This window comes from Bombyx mandarina, chromosome 10, assembly GCF_030267445.1.
Source record: "Bombyx mandarina strain Sakado chromosome 10, ASM3026744v2".
Lineage (NCBI taxonomy): Eukaryota > Metazoa > Arthropoda > Insecta > Lepidoptera > Bombycidae > Bombyx > Bombyx mandarina.
In genome coordinates, this window is record NC_143217.1 from 4,658,139 (window position 1) to 4,672,388 (window position 14,250).

A 14,250-nucleotide genomic window follows, 5' to 3' on the forward strand; every position below is an offset into this window, starting at 1 on the left:
GAGTTTACTTTCTCATCGACAGCAGCAAAAACACTTTGTCGTAATAAATAAAATAAAAGTCAATTTTAATTGTCTGTAACATTATTGAACTACTGACAAATAAATTCTACTATCCAAAATTAACCAGCTTGCACAATGGCTTACGAAAGTTTTCTATAACCGTTACTTCTTGATGCATATCTAGCAAAAAAAAACGAAAACATAGATAGAAAATTGAAAGGAACACAGTCGGAAGTAATTATAATACCGACTATTGTGATCGATATTGCTTTGAATATCGACAAGTTTCATTTACCAAGAGGGCGTTCCGATTTCGAATAATAAGTACCTATTTTGTGCTTGAAAATACCACTGAATTCAATTGGTAAGACTTCTTCTTGATTCTTGAGAAACACGCCTGTTCTGCGTAATGGTGGTTTATTCAACCCCAACTCCTATAGCAGTTTAAGTTAAGTTAATGTTGCTGATGGCGATAAGCCACTCGAGACTCGAAAGCATTTCGATGGTAGTCGGTAGCTTCATCACATTATAATGAGACGTGAATAATTGTCTCATCTACTGCTATGCAAATCCTACACAGATATCAAGCTATGACAATAATTGATAAGCGAATGTAGAATAACTAGAGGTCCCGCAGTAGTCGAAATTCGACTATAATTAATTGGAATTGTAAGTTTGTACACTATTATGATTGTATTTTATACTTCTATAATCACAAAAAAATATTAATAAAGACAAACATAATTTAGACTATTCTCAATTTGACCACAGACGTCGAGAACAAAAGTTTGACAATAAATAGTATGCATGCGTGTGTGCGTCAAATACATGGTATGTAGTGCGTGTAATGTTTTCTTTATTGATTTAATGTATATTTTATGCATTATTTTCAAAAAAATATTAGCATTGTGCACTTCTTCTCAATATTCTCTATAAGTGTGGAAAATTTCATAGTCCTCCGACCGCGCAATTTTCGTAAAAAGGGATACAAAGTTTTTGCTTCACGTATTAATATATAGATAGTAAAATCACTTATAGTATTTAGCAAATTTAATTTACATAAACTTGGAGCTCGTAAGTTAATCAACGGAGAATACCTCTACCCACATTCATAGATAAGATTTAAGTTTCAATAAATTGATAGAATTTGGGATCTAGTTTGAAGTGTTGGTCAGTAATTATACAGTACAGTTAGTTGGTACTTCAATCTTATACTTTAAAATACATGAAGGCATCCGAGTCTAGGCTCCAGTAACAAATAAAATTACTAAAGCCGAATTCCTTTAAAACTATGCATTTTGTATCTATTTCTCTTTCCTTTTTTTCCTCTTCTGTGTGATCAATGTCTTCAAATTGTACTTCCATTTAGTTTTACAACGGCCTGACTGATTACATTTTAGCAATACGCTTTTGAAGAAATAGACTGGAGCTAATCGCATTATATTACTATTTGTACATTGTACAATTCATCTATAGAAATCTTAATAATTTTACGATAATATTTGCCTCTAGACTACGTAAGGGCGGGATCATTAGTTTTTAGTAAGACTGATTAAAAAATTAAAATATCATCATCATCAGCCTATAGCAGTCCACTGCTGGACATAGCCCCAACTATGCTATTTGTGCTGCTCCGGAGTAAAATATTGCAGAAGTTTATGATTCTAAAGTTTTTTGCCCTTTACGTGTAAAAAACACCTTGGCTGTAGGGAACCGCATCAGTTCTAAAGAAAATTTTAGAGAGCAAGCTCAGAAAATGCTAAAAACTTCTTGGAATAAATTTCCTCTTGTGAAAATAGGTACTACTGTTACAATCTCTGCTCCGGAAGTCGACAGAGGTCGCGGTAATGCTCGCAATATATTGGCTGTCTTACAAAAAACGGATGACGAACTTTACAAAATTGGAACAAAGCAATTGTACGCCACTGATCGTGATCCTCGGTTTCTCTCATCCATCTCTTATCAGCCATCCTGCATTGATCGTCACTCCACCGAGCCTGAGAGCGTTTTGCACTACGGTTGCCAATTCGCGGTCTCCACTCAAGAGCACTTTACCCCATCGGTTATCGGCTGTCCTGCTAATAAGCCAGCCCATGGCCACTTCAGGTTTTATTTTATTTTATTGGTTAGATGGGTGGATTGGCTCACGGCCCACTTGGTCTTAAGTGGTTACCATAGAGATCTACAAAATAAATGCTGCCACCCTCCTTCAGATATGAGTTCTAAGGTCTCAAGTACAGTATAACGGCTGCCCCATCCTTCAACCGAAACGCATTACTACTTCACGGCAGAGTGGTGGTACCTATCCGTGCGAATAGTTAACTTTGGTTCTTTGTCGGATCACCTCGTTCTGAATTCGATCCTTCAAAGAAACTCCAAGTACAGCCCTCTCCATAGCTCTAACTAACACTAATAATACTAATTAACAATATAATAAAATATATTAAATGAATGTTAGTTTTAAAACAGTTAAATATAAGCTAATCGCAAATAGCAAGACGTAAAACAAATGTTTAAATCTATAGTAAAAGAACCTTTTACAAGCAACTCAAAAAAAATATCCGATAACGTTCTTTAGTATGTATTATATAATCGATAATTATTTACCAAACATACAGATGATAAGCATTTAAAAATATATAATAAAAAAAAGTATTAGATATTTAAAATCACTGACCGACATTTAAGTTCGGCTCATTTTTATCGATTTAGTGCATGCCTACTAGCAATATAGTATGCTTGTTGTATGAGTACACCACTACGAACATATCTCGATCACACGTTGGTCGCCTTTGTTCTTACTCTAAGTTGATCCACATCACGCAATATAGTTCACCGTCAATGTGCTATTGAGCCGGTAACCTTACCGAAATTAAGAACACGACACTCAACTTCGTGTAGATTAGTGTTTGTTTCCAATATGTTAATAACGGATCAACGATTTTATAATATTATTTAATGCTGGCGAAAAAATCGTGCTAATGTTGATCTAATATTATAATAAAATGTGGTACCTAACATTTTACATCAATTATTATAATACATACATACCCTGCCTATTTCTGCCGTGAAGCAGTAATGCGTTTCGGTTTGAAGGGTGGGGCAGCCGTTGTAACTATACTTGAGACCTTAGAACTTATATCTCAAGGTGGGTGGCGCATTTACGTTGTGGATGTCTATGGGCTCCAGTAACCACTTCACACCAGGTGGGCTGTGAGCTCGTCCACCCACCTAAGCAATAAAAAAAAAAAAAACATAACATTATGTACATTAATACAGGTAAAACTTGAAACTCACGTCTCTATGCTATGAAAATTTGAAAAACTAATGACTTGGATGAAGTACAATAATAATTTTAGAAAATTGGCTGATCGCTCACATTTCGTTCTTTTTCGGTCTATATAATCTATATTTAATTTAATCTACATTTTGGTTCGGTCTAACAGCCGATTGTCATGTTTTATTTATTTATTTTTAACTTATTGCTTTTTGTTCGATCTTCGCTCCTGTTTTTCCTTACTGAATTTTTCCATAATAAATCGTATTTCATTTATTCTCTTTTTATTACTTTTCTAGGAAGATGAGGATATGGCCCACCTGATGGTAAGCGGTCTTGTCGCTCAAAGACGAGCAATTCCAGAGACGTGGCGAAGACACTGCCTACTGCTGAGATCTCTCTTTTTTTCCCTACGAAATTGCTGGTAGCCTAAGGGCCTATTCCAGAGCTACTCACGGACTGGTGAGTGAGCTCATGGACCTAACCTAAGCGAGTTTGCTAACACTGGTCCTAGCAAGGGAAGTGCTTCGTTGTATCTATCACCGGATCAGAATCGCGTCCCACTGAGAATATGTAACGAGAAACTCAGTGGGTTGTGTCAATGAACTAGATCGCGCGTGGAACTCTTGATGCTGGAAGAGCCTAAAAGTACCGAGAGAGGATTCGGAGACATCTTTTGGTCGAAGGCGGCGTCGTCTAGGTTGGATATGTTATGCTAATTAGCAGGCGCCACAGTAAGAGAGTTATCGTGTCGCACCGCTTTGTCAAAGTAGTGTTCTGACGTTTCCTTGAGAGGACTCTCCTCAAAATGAAACTTTACCACCAATTTGGAATGGAATTTTACCACTGAGAAAAATCGGAAAAAAATCATGATTTGCTGTTTTCCAGTGTGAATATTTACGTTACGTATGTACATTATTGTTTGCACTCAGAAAACATCAATATGCTATTATATTATAATACTCCTAATATATTTATAATATTTGGAGCAATGCTTTTATTGATAACGTAATGAGATTACTTTTATAATTTTTATTTATTACACATTGTCTCCACTTTCATACTTAGTCCATCTTACTGTGGTGGTTTATTGAAATAAAACTTTTAAGGCTCGCTTTTCTACATTCTCAAGCCTAAGCAATTCAGCCTGGTGTAATATTACTGTGTAGAACAAAAAAAATTAAATTAAATTAAATATTACGGGGACGCAATGAACACGCACACTCAGATCCGCGGTCAACTATCTAAATGCAAGATCAAAATACTTATCTATTCACCTTGGAAACGCAGCGTAAGACACCCGGTGGACATACCACAGCCCGCCTATCTAAGCCGTCTGTCAATAACAAATGTACAATCTTACTTAGATGTGACAGTAATAACTGTTTTTGATTGTTCAATCAATGTTATTAAATACTTAAAAAGAGACGTATGGAAGAAATAGTATATTACTCACCTAACAAGGACTGAACTAAACGTACTACACGTGCTCAAATGTCATACTTCCGTGTCGTAGTGAATTTAAAAAGTGATCACTGAGGGAGCGAATTAGTTACTCAAATGAAAAATTAATAAAAAACAATACATTAAAGAATTATGTTAAGAGGGTTGAAGAAAGTTGAAAAAAGAAAAAAGACAAAGCTCCGGTGGATCAAAGGACCCCATAAAAAATAGTGAAAATGAAAAAGAAAGAACTGAAAAATGTCAAGATCGTAAACAAATCGTTGCTAAGAAACGCGCCTAAATAAAACACGCATGCGCCAACTTCTTCCTTGACAGTAACAAAAGTTGCGTCCTGGCGTCCTTTTTTCTGAGTAGACAGACTAGCTTATGGCTCACACGGGATTAAGTCGTTACCGAAGCAATTACTGCATAAATTCCACGCAAATGCCACCACTTCGGGACGCATGATCAAAGTTTCAACTATATCTTAAACTGACCATCTCCTTCAAACCATCATGCATAACTGATTCATAACAGAATCATGCAGAATTCGAATAACTACCCGTTTCAGTACAGAATGTCATCAATAATAAGAAAACTTAAAAAAATTACTAACTTGACTTTATTTTCACGTAAAGTTATTTATGAACAGATATTAGGTAAGTCTTCAAGATTTGAAACCAGGCCTAGAAGCGTACATAGTCCAAAAAGGATAGTATCGAGGACGTAGGATAGGATCGAATTGAGCAATGCGACGCAAATCTGAATAAGTAAAGTCTTAGAAATAAACAACATAATCAGAAACCTACAAATTGAACTAATGTGATTGCTAATCCTTCATTATGCTCCAACCGATTTAAATAATTTTCACATGCACACACGCTTGATCTCCCTAACAATTCATCTGATAATTGCCTTTAATCTCACGCCTACGTCACCTTCGAATATTAAAGACAAATTGTACCCGTACTCATGAGTAACCTAAGACCATTATCCAAATGTAATTAATAGGTACGAGTAGGTACCCACGCCGAGGTTACAAAATGGCTTACGTGAAACGAATCGTAAATTTTTCATCTCTATTAAAAAAATTATAAACAATATTTTTATTGTACAATGAATTTGTACAATTGGCAATTGACATGTACTACTTTAAAAACTTGTTTTAAAGCTAAAACAAGTTTTAAAAATAGTACATGCTGTTTATGATAAATCGTCAAAAATAATAATTGCAATTTGAATGTATAGTCTGTTGTGCAACCAATACTAATAAAGATTTCTACAATTTTTCACTTTTTAGAGTATTGACGCCGGATTACTTAAGTTAGCGATGCGAAGGTTTACAGGTAAGACGCACCATATTTTCATATGGAGCACGCGACTATCCTTGGCTTATAATTCCTTAAAAGATGTCAATTTTTCTAACCAACATTCAGAAACAATTTGTACAATGATTGAATACCAGCGTATCTTATTAATAATCCCACAAAATAAAAGCGTATTTTATTTTGGCGATGTGGTATACGAAATCACAATACTGCTTCTACGGTTGACAAAAAATCCTTTAAACGAATAACCGGCTGCACAGTCATTAGTAGAACTCCGTTTCACAACATGCAAAATTAAATTTATTAATTACCAAGTATAACCAGCTATATTAATAACCTTAATTTAAAACTATACCATTCCATTGCAAATTTTCCTCAACAACAAAAAACGTTTATCCTTCCGTTTTCCATTTGGATTAATATAAACGAATATTTCCGCCGAAAGCGGACCCTGCAAGGAAACATTAATTACAAGATCGTTTTCATTCATAAATATTTACAGACAGGCGATATAAGCGTTCAAATGTTTGAAGAATTTAAAACCTGTGGATTCTAAGTAGATTTGCTAAATAAATCAATAAAAAAATACAACAGAACAGTTTAAACAAATAATTTCTCACTAGAAAACAACATTGCGAATGTCCCATACCCATACTCCAAAATCAATGGAGTTAAAGATTTGAAATGTGACGCTAATCAGGATGAAGTTTCAATCACAGCAACTTGTTTGAAACTTCAGCATATAATCTGGTCAATGGTTCACTTAAAAATATAAACTATTTTTGTCGCCTCTGTATATTTATGCCTTACAAACTGGATCCCTTGGACATTTGGTCCTTGGACATTGGGTCCTTTGGACAAAGTCACAATTGGGTTTTTATCGATATTAATTTATAATAATAAAACGAAGAAGCATTTGGCCAGAGTCAATATATGCGCTGATAAGTTTTAATTGACTGACGAATGAATTATTTAAAATTTATAAAAAAATATATGATTGTAATGTTATTAATGAAACATTGCGTACAGAACCTAAAAAACATTCAATGTTATAGAACAAAACACTTGTATCGGGCGTGGTAAGTTAATTTTAGTTTCAGTTGTTTCCTCTTATCCAACCTGCCACACGCGAACTCGCGTGACGTTACCGATTCTAACAACTATTTTTACTGTTCCAATAAACTTGACGATAATAATAATTAGGCCTCTAAAGTGCAAATTTTCAGAATTCTTGTATGTACCGCTATTTTAGACCAATCTGCAACGAAATTTGGAATTAGTTAAATTTAATACAACATTGAATTCAATTAATTGGAATATTTTAATATAGTTATAAATAACCAAAAAGATTAGATTTGATAAAATAAAAAATATGAATCACAAAATCAAAATCAAAATTTGAAATTACATTTCATGAGCACATTGAGAGACAAAATGTAATATATAATTGAATGCCATAATGAGGCTTTAAATTCGGTACCACTAAACCACGCTTTGTGTGTTTCATAATAAAATTCCTGTATTTACGTTTGAGCTTATAAAATCTCGAGCACTATCATTGAAAGTCTGTAACGTATACATGTCGTAGAACCAGACTTAACAACATTCACTTACATTTCAGCGTGCGTAATGACATTAATTATTAAATTACCCACTTACGCATTCATGGATATACAGAACGATCAGGAAGTATTTCAGAGATCGAAGAAATTGATCCAATAAGCCAAATAATTGTGGTTATAACAGAAATCGAGTTTAGTCTGGCCTAGTTTTATTCTTGAAATCACATGTGCCTAACTTGACGAAATAGCAAAACCGTCGCATAATTTTAAGCAATATTCATAATTCAATCTACTTTTATATTGCTAGCGATAAAGTACATGATGTGAGCTAGCACGAGCCGACAATACTATTAAGTCTATTTCTGCCACAAAGGACTTTAGACACTTTAGACTGGTGATAGGACGTCTTGTGAGTCCGCAAAGGTACTACCACCCTGCCTATTTCTACCGTGAAGCAGTAATGCGTTTCGGTTTTAAGGGTGGGACAGCCGTTGTACTGTAAAAACTGAGACTTAAAACTCATGTCTCAAGGTTGGTGGCGGCATTTACGTTGTAGATTCCTAGGGGTCCGGTAACCATTTAAAACCAGGAGGGCCGTTAGCTCGTCCAAAAAAAAAAAAAAAGGGATAGTTAGCTGTTATTATATTTCAAGACAATTCGTCTAGCTAAAACTTTTGGGCATACCGAGGGCATATAGGCGCTTATTTCTTCTGGTGATCGTTCTGGGGTTCCGACCGCTGTCCTAATCGGGCCTAGTAAAATGGCTGTGGGCTGAGCTTCTTTTCTGAGCTGGCATTCTTTTTTGTTGCCTGTGCATGAAGGTTATTAGCCTTAAAATGCCACGCTGGCCTTTGCGGGTTGGCCAGTCCACTTGTTTCAAGGGTATTGAAGTCCTTGGGGCTCGCGGTAGCCCTATCTGCATTCCTTGCAGGAGGCCGGATATTTCATCGCCGCTCCATGCTTAGGGTTAACTTTTTACGGAAGGTCACTTCCAACCAACCTTCCTCTTTTCTCATTCAGGCTTGGGACCGGCAATGACGGATTTATTGGTATTCCTCAGCTTTTTATAAAACTAACAAAAAAAAAACGTGTTTGAAAAAAGTTATGAAAAATAACTTTAAACTAAAAATTGAGTTAAAAACAGGAAGACACCAGTCATTAACGACTGCTATATTTATTACATAAGTAGCGACTTAACACCAATAACCCGACAATTTATTAGCTTATTACCTCTAATGGAGTATGAAAAATTACATACTTCGGGCTTGAAGTGGCCATGGGCGATTTATATCAGTGTCGTTGAAAACTCTAATGGCAAAACACGAAATCATGAAGGCTAACAAAAAAGAAGGAAAAAACTCAAATCATTCAATGAAACGTATTCTCTATGCACACTTGCTTTAGCTTTCGCTCTTCTCTACCCGAACAATTGTAACATTATCAAGAGAGCTGTCGGTATCACTTTAATTATTGCGCTCAGTGGCGGCCGGCTATTTTGGTCTATGACCTACACTTTCAAGTGTGTTTACGAGCTTAGTATTTTTAATTTCGCTAGGCACAACTCTAGGATCGTCGCGGTGCTGGGGAGAAACCTCTCCCTGCGGGCTGTCGTCGCCCGCATGTTAGAGGATCAGGGCTCGTGGGAGGCCATGGCCAGGTTTTGTGACCTGGTAATGGCGTCCCGTGAGGCTGAGGAGCGTGAAAGGGAGTGGGATCCCTCTTCAGCACCTCAGCGCAGAAGGCGGGATGGCCGGCGCGGGCGTGAAGCTCCCGCTCAGCCCCCGTAGGGACTATCAGGTGGCGGGTGCGGGGGCGCCCGGTACTCGACTGTCGGTCCAGTGGTGGGGCGGTGCAAGGTGGCTCCTGTGCGCCGCCCACGGTGTATCTCCCGAAATGACGTCCTTCGGGATTTTCCCGGAGATGAAATCCCGTCTTATCATCAGGACGGGTACCGGCGAAGGCAGACTTTCGGCGCGCACTGCGGTACCGTATGTCTGGTGTAGCCGGTGTGGTGGAGCTCGATGGGGTTTAGTCGGTAGTCGTTCTGCGGGGCAAGTGCTTCGCGCGCCTTTTTCAAGGCGTAGTCTCTTGCGAGGAATTCGGGGAGGTGGAGGACCTTCTCGTCTCCCTCTTCCTCTCAGGAGGCGCCGGAGTCCGACATAACCCGGTTCGTTACCCCCCCGGACCGGGTATCCGTAAATTGATTCCCCAGCGTTAAAAAAAAAAAAAAAAAAAAAAGGCACAACTCTACGAATAATCTCTTTTTTTTTGTTCTTCTTAAAAACTTACTAGGTTATTTTTAAAACTATGAAATATTCTGTAATATTGGTAAAAATATCGCGTCATTTTTTAAAGGGTAATGATCTAGGAGAAGATTACAAAATTGTTTATAAAGAATATAATAAAACTAGGTAAAATTGCAGAGAAGGTCTGGTTGGGAGAACCCATTTTAACATCATGATTTCAAACGATTAATGGTGCATGAGATGAAGTTAAAATACTTTGAAGACATACAGAGTGTGGGAACATTTTTCTACTGCATGTTTGCATACAATTTCCTTCAGTGTGTGTGTGTGTGTACTTATACCCAATTACAAGGGATTTGATGGTTCGTTTTGCATAACTAGCATACATCTGTGCATGAAATTAAAATTGGTGATGTACAAAGTTCAAAAGGCCTTTGCAGAATCAAAATCTGAGTCCGAAACTGAACGACGCCATCAGAGATCATCTAGAATCTAGATGCCATTAAGTTTCATGACCAGATTCAGAATGTTTTTTTAATTGCCATTGTAGGCGGCATACGGCCGGCCCGCCTGATGGTGAGTGGTTACCGTCGCCCATGGACTTCAGCAATACCAGGGGCAGAACCAAGCCGCTGCCTGCCGTGTACGAGTCGTGGCTGTTTTTGATATTTCTGTTGACTTTCCTTATTATTTCATTTAATTTGTATCTCATAAATCTGATGCAGAGTTTCGAAGTGAAATTTAGCTCGCTCTGTGTATTTGGCATACTTCTAGTCTTCTTACCTTGCCACTATGCAAGTAACTTGACCAAGGTATATATATATTTTTTTCATTTAAAACGTCTCAATCCATCATTCTAAGCCGTAGGCAACACTTAAATTTGTGCAGGTGTTTTAATTGATTATTGTAATACGAGCACAAGTTCATTGTGATCACCGACAAGGGTAACGCACCGTAAATCATTTGAGTTATCATAATAGATTAAATTAAGAATCATTTTAGGAAGCGGATATAGTTTTGCCTTGTAATATTTTAATATTTCATATGTACATACATTTTTTCTTTGTAGGTTGACAATGAAATTCCACTTGATTTATAACAAACAGTCATCTTGGGAAAAATGATCGCTACCTCGAGTAACTAAGATATCGATAATCATTATTACTCGATCTCAGAAAGCGTTGTACTACACCAGCAGCGGAGTCGTCATCTTCAGCATGAAACTGTTCATAACTTTTCGCAGATATTATATTCTTTTTTGACTTAAATTTCTAGTATCAAGGCATAAGTAATACCATTTAATGTTGCATACTGTCTCTAAGTTTACCGCAAAGCAGACTTGAGTTCCGGTTTGATAGGATATAATGCAAAGGCATTCTTCTTGCTTCGGCATTCATATTAATTTTGATTGCTCTTTTTTTTCCAATAATTTAACCAGACCAAATAAAACCTTGCACATGAGACTGTATTCGTAAAATTCGGAACGTCAGAAACAATAATAAATCATAATGAAAAACGCGAAATTCAACGATAAAAATAATTTCAATTATTTCTACGACTTGCAAAAATCGAAGATAATGTTACATAAATTATATTTGAAATATTATTACAAACAAAATTCGAAACTAGTTTATCCTAAATCAAATTATTTATTTTTTCAAAAGTAAAATTTATAATTCAAATAGTTTAAAACATAGCTTAGACTTGGACTTTACATTCATGTTTAACGGAGATCACTTTGATCATAGTCAAAAAAGTAATAATAATTATGATAAATATACCATATGAACGATAAATAACACCGTTTAATAAATAATAAGCCCATAAAATTTATAAATTTGCTTGTAGGGCGTATAACGAGCCCAAAGGTGTATGTGGTGTAGATATCATTACCCTTAACATTTCTTTTGCAAATCAGTTAAGCTTTCTGATTTTAAGGAAGTGTAACCGCTATTCAATCCAATTGCAACCTGATGTATCCAGGCATTCAGGGTGCGATATTTTTTTTTTACTCAAATGGTTTCTCGAACCACCCGGTGCTAAATAGGTTTTTATTTAGTGCTTGGATAGGTGGACGGGCTCACGGTCCACTTGGTGTTAAATGGTTACCGGAGCCCATAGATATCTACAAAGTAAATGCCGCCACCCACCTTGAGATATGAGTTCTAAAGTCTCAGTACAATACAACGCCGCCCCACCCTTGAAACCGAAACGCATTACTTCAATATAGGCAGGGTTGTGTTACCTACCCGTACGGACTCACAAGACGTCCTACCACCAGTAAAGGGAGACTATAACCACTATAGGTACTACGTTATGCGAATGCGATCACCAACCTTAAGTCATTGGGTCTAAGGTTCAATTGTATAGTGTGACGACTGTCTCACCCTTCAAACTTAAAGGCATTACTGCATCGCGACAGGAATACAAGGACATACGGAGGTGATACATACCCTAGTGAGCTCACAAGACGTTTTATCACCAGTTAATATTGATGTTGTTAATGTATGTTAAGTTTAGATTTATGTAGGTAATTCTGATGAAAATAACTACACTACACGACATCTGGTTTTTGCTTGTAATATAATATCATAGCGTGAAAGGCTTTAAGGATGATTTAAGTGACGTTTCGCTTAATAAGCGACATTTAAGTCGACTATTATCAAAGCCGGCAATGTGACTTTTGGACAATTATTGATAAATCAGAAAAACGAATTATTGACTTTGTATTCCATTGGCAGTCACAAAACTCTTATGAACGACATCTTAGATAAATAACAGGTTAAGTATTAACCTTTATTTAATGCAGGTTTTGAACCGTATTCTTTGAAGGAGACGATTATATTCAAATCAATCTGTATTGACATATCAATAACATTTTTTTGTCCAAATGCACAGATTGCCAACTTTGATAATAGACGACTCATTTGTTTTTGTAAATAAAGCTCCGTTTTATTTGGTATTATTATCAAGAATTCGATGTTTTTAATTGAAATTCAATTAAGTTTACCCCATTCGAATTCCTGTCCCGCCGTCTCAATAACAGCGACTGGGCTCTGGCCCGGTCCGGGGTAGGGCGCCCGCTGTGAGCGACAGGAGTTTTTAGTGAGGTTCAATTCCCACTTACCCCACCCGCCGCGCGGATGGGGATCGGCGATTTCCTCCTGTGGAAAAAAAAACCCCATTCGAATAGCTGAAGTTTTTTTTGTTATGATATTTTTTCCACATCTTGAACTTTAAATGGATCTCCTGTAAAGTTGTATAAATGTCGCTTAACCAACACCTTTCATCCCTCGATATAATTTTTGTATTCAAACAAACACACACAGTAGTCTATCTATATTATACATTTTATTAGTACTAAATTCATATAATATAATATAGATTCACAAATAAATGGAATTTCTCACAACAATATTAATAACAATTATTCCTTTTATCATTGAAAACATGGAAAATACCTATTTGAGATAAGGAAAATAATTATCAATATTTACATATGTAAAGTCTTGGATTTCATTGTATATTATTTGTTATCTAATATTTCATTAGGAATGTTTTCAGGTGTACAAACAAACAAGCAGCTACGTTCTAGAATGTTATAGAAACATTTTCACACATCGTATGAAATTAAAAGATAAATAATGGTTGAAAGGATTTGGTTGAATTTTGTAAAAAAAATATACGTTGGACTAATACATGATACATTAACCCCTCCTGGTTAAGCCTTTGCTCACCCACCTGTCCTGGTGAAACCGGAAAGGCCTTCGGGCCACCAATAATCTTTCAATCATAAAAAAAAATACATTTTTAGCGAAAGATTTGATGCAGGCAAGATCGGATATATCTGCCATAATAAATACGACAGTACTTATATATTTGGTGGTTCGTGATTTTATTAACTGACGGATCTAGAAGTTCACTATTAGATTATACATCAGAGAGTGATTGATATAAGCAATTACGTGTTCTGAAAAAATATTTCTGAATTACAAATTGAACTCAGCAAAGTTTTGAAGTAGTCGTTACCTAAAGACTGGTATTACATAGGCGGCACGGAAAAAACACGTCCACGTTGAAACTCAGCAAACCAGCGATAAATTATGGTTTTGGATGGGGCTTCATCACCAAATGCAGAATCCATTCGGTTTTTGTGTTAAACCACTTCGAAAGTCATAATAAATCATCGCTCTTGAATTTTCTCGAGTCAATTCCATTTTCTCAACGACTAAACAAGTTTGAAAAAACCTCGTGACAAGACCGAGAATCTTTTTTAAAATAAATAAATGGCATTCGATTTTGAAAACCAAGGAGTTTTCAATTAAAAAGATTTTAATATGACAGGAACAGTGGAAATATTCCATTCCCGATACTTTTAGTGCAGCCCTCGTAGA

At 36.3% G+C, this 14,250-nt stretch overlaps 1 pseudogene; it reads left to right on the forward strand.

The window, feature by feature from the left end:
* The first annotated feature begins 10,075 nt into the window (after window positions 1–10,075).
* On the forward strand, window positions 10,076–11,118 carry LOC114249254 (uncharacterized; annotated as a pseudogene).
* Window positions 11,119–14,250: the final 3,132 nt, after the last annotated feature.